The 9,913-nt window shown below is 31.2% G+C and overlaps 1 long non-coding RNA gene across 3 annotated transcripts in view; it reads right to left on the bottom strand.

Annotated features, from left to right (window-relative positions):
- Nucleotides 1–512: 512 nt before the first annotated feature.
- LOC105085979 (uncharacterized) overlaps nucleotides 513–9,913 on the bottom strand; it is a 37,990-nt gene continuing 28,589 nt past the window's right edge. For 2 of the 3 annotated variants that reach the window (XR_004136381.2, XR_836881.3), the window contains exons 5-6: nucleotides 7,498–7,628; nucleotides 6,553–6,695 (exon numbers count right to left, since the gene is read on the bottom strand). This is a non-coding gene — a long non-coding RNA (uncharacterized LOC105085979). Of the gene's footprint in view, nucleotides 620–6,552; nucleotides 6,696–7,497; nucleotides 7,629–9,913 lie in introns of those variants that run through there. The other variant, XR_004136380.2, reaches the window with a different exon arrangement.

Below are 9,913 nucleotides of genomic sequence, written 5' to 3'. Positions count from 1 at the left end.
TAAAGTTTTTATAAAGACTATTTCATTCATATTTTATTTTGAGAAAATGTCAGGAACCTATGTTAAGAATTTTTTTTTAAATTTGAAGTGAGTGGGGCAATTATAGAAATAACATGGGAAATGAAGCCCACTTTTGGGATCTCTACTGTATTTTTAGGGTGTTATCTGGTATCAAAGTTTGTAAAAAAAAAATTATGTTTGATGAAGTTGATGAGGATAGTATTAAAGGAAGAGAAGACTATAAAGGGCTTAGTAAACAAAACAGCCCCTGATACTACAGAGCTCTTAAACTCTGAGACAAGTGTCAACAGTTGCCTTACCTTTGTTTCTCTTCTGATTTATTTTTCCTTTGTTTTTCCTGGAAAGAATGGACTGTGCATTCGAGGAGACCTATATGATATATAAACAAAACTCAGTGAGAAATCTTAAAAAGTCTTTTTTGTTGTTGTTCCAAGAAAATTATTTTTAATAGAAAAAAATCACAATTTCATATTTAATCTACAATGGGCAGAAAGGTTGCATAATCAGAAAAAAATCAAATAATTCAAAGGAATAACTTATCTTAGTGAAACACGTTTCTTCTTGTTTAGTCATATTCCTGTAGTTATCCAAAGATGTTCTGGGTGTAGAAAGTAAAGTCATAAATTTGCAGTAATTTTTAAGGAACTTAACAACCTTTGGAAAGATCCTTTAGTGGTTTCATCTTCCCCTACTCTTCAGTATAGCTTCAATATCTTTTTTGCTATAATTCTAAATTTGTCTTTTTAAAATAACCATTTGATAATAATTATATATGTACCTCTCCACTTCTAAAATCTTTACTCTTCTTTTATTTATTATGTCTGACGTATGCTAAGAACAAAAAGAGATCCCTTACAAAATAATAGCTTGTAGTAATAGCAACAGACAGTTTTCTTGATAAAGAAAGGACAAATGTGCTACACATAAGTTACTAGTATCTACTGTTCCAAAGAATACAAGTGATAGGCAACATTTTTCGGTTGTTTGTAAAGAAAATAGTGGTACCAAATATGCAATCATTTAAGTGATGTCCTGATTAGAAAACTCAAGGCTTTAAAAAAAACCCTAAAATTCACTCATTGTTTATAAACTCTTTTGCCTTATGTTCTTTTGGATTAGAAGTTTTTAAAAACATCAGAATTAGTAAAAATAACATTTTATTGGACTTCTATTTATAATTTTGAAAATAAAATAGTATCACTAGAATTTAACAAAAGAGAGGAAAGAAAATTTAGATACCAACTGGTTGAACACCTATTTGATGTATGAATTATTTCTTTAACTTTAATTCATTCATTAATTTAAAAATATTTATTGAACCTCTGTTGTGGGGGAAGACACTGTTCCATTTACTAGGTTCATAAAATAATTAATGTGTAGTTCCTGTTTCAACAAATTTGCAAAGATCTAGGGAAAAGAGTCAAGCGGATAAATCACGACTGCATTAAGTATAAAAGTAACGGAAACACAGAAAGATCTGTGCTTGACACTGTTCTCTCTCCCCTTGTCTTTCTTATGCAAACTTTACTTTGTTCAATCCCCCCACTGTGTCATCCATGGTGTCCACCCACTGTTTTAATCTTACAAGCTGGCTATCTCTGAACTCCTTAGTATCACATAAGAGAATGTCTACCTGCTTAAATTAGTACTAATCAAGGTTTCTGTTACTTGCAGTCAAACTCATTATTAACTCAGCCAGCGGAAAATTTCCATCATATTTCCTATCATCTCTGCATGAACAGTATCAGTTACAAGTCCTACTATCTGACAAGGTGATTTGTTCTTTTCTAAAGATCAAATATTTTTTAAAGAGTGCTTATTCCATTAAAATTAAGTGAAATTTGATTGCTTTAATTTCCATTAAAAATAGCACTGTAAATTCATGCTTTTCAAAGCCAACAATAGCTCTAAATTTTTAAAAGATGCATACACCATAAATTTTAAAGATACACACACCATAGACTGGCAATGCATCTGAGCCCATAGAGTTTTAAATTTAGATACAGGTAGCAGTAATCTTGAGTCTATCAAAATCTTTGTGATATTTGAGAACCACCTGAGCTCATGGAATACTGAAAAAGCAGGAAAGAATACTATTATACCTTTATTCTTTCTATACACAAGTATAAACTTTCTGTAGATCATATATAAGAAGTAAAATTTCTTAGTATAGTTTACTTATTTTCAACATTGTTGAAAACTGCCAGTTGTGTTCCAAAGTTGTTTGTATGATTTACACTATAATCAATAGTGCTTAAGACTTCTCACTTCTCTATATATTTGTAAGTAATTCATTTTGTTATAGCTTTAATTTTTTTGCCCATATGATGGGTGTAAAAGTGTATCAAGCTGTTTTAATTTGCATCTCTTATTACTAGTTGGGTTAAACAGCTCTTCATATGTTTACTAGACATTTGTATTTTATCTTCTTTGAAATACTTATACACATTCTTGCCGATTTCTTTACTGAGTATTTTTTATTATTGATTTGTAAATATTCTGTAAATCTTATTGACATTAATATTTTCTCTATTAGATCTGTGGAAAATAATCTTTCCATTTATTCACATTTACATATGTGATAGTTTGTTGTAAGATGTTTAATATTTTATATAATTAAATATAGTAATCATTTCCTTATGATTTGCTTTATATCTTGCCTAGATATCATTTTTATCCTGAATTTCGTAAGATAAATATGTTATTTAAATACTAGCAAGTATCTGTATATCATTTTGATGTTGATCCCAAATGGAATTTTTTAATGTCTAATATGAGATAGGAGTCTATTTTTTTTTCTCCAGAAAGTAATTGCTTCAAGTAGTTTATTTAATGCAATTATTTCCTCACTGATTTTTTTTTTAAACCAAGTTCCCATATTTTTAATTGGAAAACAACTGGCAATGTTTACCAAGGGGGGAAATAATCATATGCAATGATTTATTGTGACAGTATCCCACCATCTTCAAATTCTTTTCTTTTTTAGGAGTCTTGAGCAATCTCGATCTAAACTTTCATTTTTTTTCAGAATTTTAGAATTAATTTATTAAGATTCCTACACCCAAAGGCTATTGGGATTTTGATTATAGTTATATTATCATTATATTTTAACTTGGGGAAATTTGACATTTTTAATATTGAGTCTTAACATTCACAAGCATGAATATCTTTTCATTTATTCAAATCTGAATGGTGTCTGTATGAGGCAGAATTAGCCAGATGTTGATGGTTTGGGGATGGAGCTGTGTTCACGAGGTTTCATTACACTATTTCCACTATTTTTGCATATGTTCAAAAATTTCTCCATAAACGAAAAGGAAAAAGCCAATATGGCTTAGTAGATGTCTTTGTGGCATTCATATAAGAATACATATTATATTCAATGGTCTGTATGTTACTGATTTAAGAGTTGTTGGAGAAAAATTCTGAACAGAAGACATTATATAAAAGGGTAACATTTTAAAGCAAAAGGAAGAAAATGTAAGATAATTTATGGCTATCAGAAAAGACTAGAATGAAAATTAATATTGAGAGAGATTTGTATGAGAAATGCTCAGTTTTATCACAGTATCAGGTATGATTAGAAATGTAACAGATGTAATGAGAAACACATTTTAACAGCAATAAGGAAATCATCTAGAAAGGAAGTCTTTTGGGGTGAAGGAAGTGCAAAAATCTCATCCAGACTTCAAGTATAATATCAAGCATTGTTTCTCTTTGGAAATCATTTCTGTTGTTTCAGAATAATATAACTAATTAAACCTCCCATCCCTGGTCTTTCACAATCACATAGCTCAGTTTATGTATCCATCAAACACTTACAGTATTAAAACCATTGTTTACTTTTTAATCCAGAAACTTCTGTCTAGAATAAATAATGTTTTATCTGCTTTGTGTCTGCTATATACATTATGGCATCAAGCACAAACTAAACCAATAATTATTCAATAGGTCAACCCGGTATCTCTAGAAGTGGCAGTAAACATGTTTTGAAATAAATTAGCAATACTTTATTATTAAATAATTATTTATTTCATGATGAAGTTAGCTTGGGGAATTTTTGTACCATTAACTTTCCTATATTACCTTATCGATTTAGTTCTCAGACCAAAATACATGCCCGAACATATGTTACTGCTGGTTTTAAGAGGAAGTTATACCAAAGATATTATCTATAATGATACTTGCATGTAAAATTTTTTCTAAAACAAAATAGAAATGAAAACTTGGTTAAAAGTTTGTCCTGTATCAGATTAATCACAAAGGTATTTCTTCTGAGAATGAAGCTCAAAGAAGTCAAACAGCCTTCATTCAAACATAAATCCATATATAGAGAGACGTGTGGATATAAACTAAGGAATTATGATTCTTTTATTAATGAAAATGAAATGACATCGAATATTTTAAGTGGAACTGACAATATGAAAAATGTTGATAGCAACTTTGAAGAGAATTTTTGAAAGCAAAATAACTTTGGTGATGGCTTCTTTCATCTTTGTTTCATTAAATCATTGTTGCAGAAAGACTGACAACTTTTATATTATAAAAGAATTCCTTTAAATCAATTTTACTTCAATTTTATTTAAAAGAATCAAATTACCAAAGTTAAGTTTCTGAAAAAATAACACATTCATATAATTAAAAATGTAAAAAGCATGAAAAATGAGGTATGCAGAGAAATTCTCCCTTGTACTCCTAAGTCCCATGTATTAAATTCTCTTCCAAAATGGCAATACAGTTTAATAGTTTTTTTTTTTGCATATGATTCCTGATATATATTCTTCCCTCTGGGTCTGTTTCTGGAAGAAAATTCTCTAAGAGAAGTTTTCATAGCAGATACTGAAATTATTTTCAAAAAATTTTCTAATACTACTAGATTTTCAATTTTTTTCTAATACAATTATAAATTATAAGTCATTTTTAAAATGCCATATTCTAATTTTTTGGCTGATGTATTAGTTTGGCTACCTAACAAAATATCACAGACTGAGTGAATTAAATAACAAAGATCCAGATATTGGCTGTTTTGGTTTCCCCTGAGGCCTCTCTCCTTTGCTGTGAAACGGCTGCCTTCTCTCCTGGTCCTCACATGGCCTTTCCTCTGTGTGTGCATCCCTGGTGTCTGTCCCCCTTCTTATAAGGACATCAGTCATATTGGATTAGGTTTCCATCCTAATGACCACATTTAAACTTACATTACCTCTTTAAAGGGCTCATTTCCAAATATATCCACATTGGGATTTGGGGCTTCAACACAAGAACTTAAGGGCAACATAATTCAGTCCATAAAAGCTGATATATAGAAATTCTTTTTTTTTTTTTTTGGTATATTGACCTTGTATTAAAGAAACTTAACAATTAATTTATTTCTAATAGTTTACCTTTGCTTTTATTCCCCATGTAAGAATCTGTCATCTCAAATGGTGACAGTCTTTATTTCCAATTACTTAAGCTAGTATTTTCTTTGCCTTACTGCACAGGTAAGGATCCTTAGAATAGTGACACATAGAGGATAAGTGGAGGTAGCCTTGTCTTGATTCCTATCTCAAAGAAAGCTTTCAGCATTTCACACTTAAGACTGCTTTATATCTATTTTATCAGAATAATAATCATTCACTCCTTGTTTGGTAAGTTTTTTATCTTGAATGAATATTGAATTTTGTTAAAGAATTTTCCTGAATGAAGAACAGATGTCTTCATATATTTTGTTAATATGATAAATAACATTAGCTGGCATTTAAATATTAAAACTCACCTTCTTTTCTGTAATAAACCCAATCACTTGTATGTATATATATATATTTTTTACATTTATCTGAATTTTTAAAAATTTACTCTACTTGGAACTTGACAGGTACTTATTTTTGGCTTGGTATATATATATTTCAATTCTCAAATAAATAACTTCAAATCTTGCTTTGGCTCATTCTTTTTCTCTTCTCCTTTTATAATTCTCACTGTATTCTCTTTATATTTTAGTCTCTCTTGTTCTATATTTTAATCATGTGTTTCTTTGTCATCTATTCTAGGTATTTTCTTTTAACCTAATTTTTAGCTTACTATTTTTTCCTTAGCTGCGTCTAATTTTTTAAACCTATGTGTTAATTTTAAACCTTAATTTTTAAACCTTAATTTCCTTTATTATATTTATTGGCTCTAGAATTTCAATTATGTTCTTTTTAAAAAATAATTCTCAGTTCTCTGCTAGTATTATTACTTATGTTTTTTAGTGTCTGCCACTGATAACTCCATTATTTGTAGATCTCTTATTTTCAGTTGTTTCTGCTGATCTTGTTCATGTTTTACCTCCATGTTTATCTAATTGTTTTTATTGGGTACTCAGTGTTGCACCTGCAAAAATGTTTGAATGAAAAACTTGACACCTACGATGAAGTAAAATTTCTCTAAAGAGATATATTTTCTGCCAAGTGCTTGGGTCACTATCAATTTAGGATTATTATAATGGAATTTCTGGGATTGAGATGATTTAAAATTGGAATGTAATCTTCAGTGAATTTTCTTTACCACCACTAAATTAGATCCCTTGGGGGTTTATGCACAGAGTAAGGATTGTTCACCTGGCATCCCTCTTGATATGTGCTAGAGTCCTTGTTCTGCCCCTGTAGCTGCAAAAAGCCGTTCCAGTGTGCTCTTCAGCATCTCAGCCACGATATCTGGAATCAACAAATGGCTTTTAGAGAAAAGGGACTCTGAATACAGTGCACACATCCCTGGAACACCATCCTTCCCCAGAAGAATGGCCCAGCTTTTCTTTATTCTTGTTACCTCTCCGGTACTTCTAGGAAGATCTTTATTTGTTTGATTTTTTTTTCCGTCCAAATGTTATATTACCTTCAGTAAGGAAAGTTCAGAAGGTACGTTGACTATTAATGAGTGGGAATAATTTTTAACTATTAAAATCCAAGCAGAAATATTTAGGTATAATATGCTTTGCTTTTGTCCAGTGGTGACACTATCTTATAATAAATATTGTTATATCATTGTTCATTTAATTCTTATCCCCAACCCCACTTATTTTTCTAGACTCCTTTTTTGCAGAAAGTTCATATGTCAGCAGTGTAGGAAGGAGTTTGAGGCTAAATGGAGATTTTCCTATGATGAAGGATTTTGAATTTGAGTTTTTTGAGCTTTCACTCTTTGTCAGTGATAACAGGTGACAGTATATAGTTCTTTCTCTCACCCCTTCATGCAAGGATTTTTTTCTTCCATTCTCACAGAGCAAACTGTCTTCTATGATTATAGTTGTATATGTAATGTCTCATTTCATCCTGTCTCCTCTGCTTTTAGACAATTTCTTCTTGATGCTATTGTTGCAGTGCAAATATTTAGTTTTTTATCCTACCTTAAATATTTTGCTTTATCTTCAAAGAGTAATTTTTGCTGGATTTCCTGAGATGCAGGGATGGCATTATCTGTTGTATATATCTTTTATTTACTTCCACCTGTATGCCTTACCTGAGAAATATTCACTGCTGTGAACATTCTTTCCATCCATTTGGGTTTTGAGTGTTAGCTCCTCCTGCTTTGTCTAGATACAGAGTTTGCGTGTTTCTTTCTCATAAATGTTGTGACTGTTGGATGAGTTCCTGAAAAATAATGGAGGAAACAATTTCTAGAATACTGAAGTTTTGTCATTATACGCAATGTACACTTTTAAGAAGTGATGCCATCCTGAGTAGGCAATTTACAGAAAAAAATACAATAAGTTAATAAATAAAACAATAAACATATAATTGTTATATACTTGAAACTAATGATCAGAAATTTAATATTTGTAATTACATACTTAGATAAATCATTAATCTAAATAGTTTTTTGAACTGTAAAGTGCTTTGGAAGGACCTGATAATTTCTAAAGTCATTTCTGTTCTAAATATTTAGGACTTCATCTAAGTCTAGCTTGCCAAAGCTTAGTTACAGTAAGACAAATTTTCCTAACAAATTCTTCCTTTAGATTAGTGAATTTTTATTATATAAATATTTTTATATAATATAGGTGTATTTTTATGTTAAAAAATTAAACTTCTATCACATTTCTTTAAAAACTCTTAATTTATAATGGCAAAATGATAACTTCCAAAAATTATAACTTATAATTGTGGCTAAATGTTTCAAACTGTTTTAATATGAAAATATAACATTTTTTCTTTGCTATATTAAAAGAATGGAACATAAAATTTCTTCTCACTTCTAAAGAAATTTTAAATATTAAACTTTCCCTTTCTTCAAGAAAAGAACTGGTTTTAGGCCTGTTGCTGTTTCTAAATCTAGATTTAATAGGTCATAAATGTCTCTTACCAGATAAGAAGAAAAAATATTTTTAGAAGAGGTAATGTAACAGGGAAGGACAAACCTGACTCCATGTTGGATCTATTCCTTTAAGCTCTAAACTTTGTTCTCAGTTGCCTGTACTTTGTCATGCTGGCTCTGCACCTTTGTAAAGGAATGTTGCCTATAGCCTGAAATATACATCATAACCTTTTCTCAAGGCTCTGCCTGCCAGTCTTGACCTTTAAAGGTATAACACTTTTCATTCACATAGAGATAAAAAGTTGTAGAACAGAGAATAACACTTGTCTTGTTGAAGGTTTACAGGAACATTGTGACCAGACCTTCATGGACAGCTGTAAGAACTAAGAATTATGACATTCCCTCCAGGGTCTGAAACAGAACCAAGAAGTTTGCAACAATCAGCCATACCCTCTCCCCTTTTAGTATAAAAGGAGCCTGAATTCTAACTTGGATAAGATAATTCTTTGAGATACTAGTCATCTTCTTGGTTTGCTAGCTTTCTGAATAAAGTTGCTGTTCTTTGCCTCAACGCCTCATCTGTGTTTTGATTTATCAGCCTGTTGTGCAGCAAGCAGTACGAGCTTGGACTAGGTAACAGTAAGAGGTATGGCTCTTCTGGGAAGCAATAAAGAAGGAATGATTTCCCCTAGGACAGAAGTAGGTCATGGAATTGGGGAAAGAGCTATCAAGACTGCAGGCTGATCCTGGTGAAGTCTGATAGTACTCAGAGCCCAGAATGAGCTGAGTGAGTGGACCAAGGAGGGCCACTGTGAAGAACCTTATGGGAGAGCCCTAAAGCCCTACTGGAATGGAAACGTGCCTCAAACAATTCTGTCTCATTGCCTTAGCCCATAACATTACTTTCACCTCCAACTGGTCATTATAAAGACCCACTGAATAAAGAATCCACTTACTATAGCATATTTTCCAAATAACTTTACTAACACATTTACTCAGATTGAATAAAATTTAAATGTACAAATTAAATCAGGACACTGGCACTTTCAAGATTATTGCCTACGGATCATGCATAATAGTAATTTATTCAGTACATTATTACTTTTTCAAACAATTAAGCTCATGATCTTATTTACCCTCATAATAAAAACGAACAATGAAGTGCAATTGAAAAATTCTGGCCTAAGACTCAAAAATCTAAGGCCCAATTTGGCTTTGCTTCCAAAATAACTTAACCTTATTGTGAATAGTCACTTAATTTGAGTATGCATCGAGAGTTAGAATGTAGTTCTGTTCTTTTTTTTTATGTCCAACATTAAATCCCACTTATTTGATAAAAATACCATTTCCCTTAATTTAGTAAGAGTTTATACTTTTCACATGAGACAAGTCCTTCCACTAGCTCAGGAGATGAGGTCATTGCCTGGATGTCACTGATTTATTCATGAATGGACATACAAACCAATTATGATCAGTAACAGTAATATCTGGGATTTTTGTTAGAGCTGTAGAAAAGAGGTGTTCTCTCCCCTGAGATTACTAAACTGCTAGAATATAAGCCTGGAGGTCTGAAAGTCCTCATGTAGACAGCCTACCAGTAAACAAGACCAATGAGAGGAAA

Source organism: Camelus dromedarius, chromosome 2, assembly GCF_036321535.1.
Source record: "Camelus dromedarius isolate mCamDro1 chromosome 2, mCamDro1.pat, whole genome shotgun sequence".
Lineage (NCBI taxonomy): Eukaryota > Metazoa > Chordata > Mammalia > Artiodactyla > Camelidae > Camelus > Camelus dromedarius.
The sequence above is the reverse complement of the archived record's forward strand: the minus strand, read 5'-3'. Positions and strand labels throughout refer to the sequence as shown.